Genomic DNA, 370 nt, shown 5'->3' on the forward strand with positions numbered 1-370 from the left:
AGAAGGAGGTGGGAGGGAGAGAGAGAGAAGGAGGTGGGAGGGAGAGAGAGAGAGAGAAGGAGGTGGGAGGGAGAGAGAGAGAAGGAGGTGGGAGGGAGAAAGAGGAGGTGGGAGGGAGAGAGAGAGAGAAGGAGGTGGGAGGGAGAGAGAGAGGAGGAGGTGGGAGAGAGAGAGAGAGAGAGAAGGAGGTGGAAGGGAGAGAGAGAGAGAAGGAGGTGGGAGGCAGAGAGAGAGGAGGAGGTGGGAGAGAGAGAGAGAGAGAAGGAGGTGGAAGGGAGAGAGAGAGAGAAGGAGGTGGGAGGCAGAGAGAGAGGAGGAGGTGGGAGAGAGAGAGAGAAGGAGGTGGGAGGCAGAGAGAGAGAAGGAGGTG

At 58.9% G+C, this 370-nt stretch overlaps 1 protein-coding gene across 3 annotated transcripts in view; it reads left to right on the forward strand.

Annotated features, from left to right (window-relative positions):
* TBC1D22A (TBC1 domain family, member 22A) overlaps window positions 1-370 on the forward strand; it is a 472,727-nt gene that overhangs the window by 123,723 nt on the left and 348,634 nt on the right. The window lies entirely within an intron of this gene.

The sequence above is a fragment of the Mandrillus leucophaeus genome, unplaced genomic scaffold (genome assembly GCF_000951045.1).
Source record: "Mandrillus leucophaeus isolate KB7577 unplaced genomic scaffold, Mleu.le_1.0 Scaffold26, whole genome shotgun sequence".
NCBI lineage: Eukaryota > Metazoa > Chordata > Mammalia > Primates > Cercopithecidae > Mandrillus > Mandrillus leucophaeus.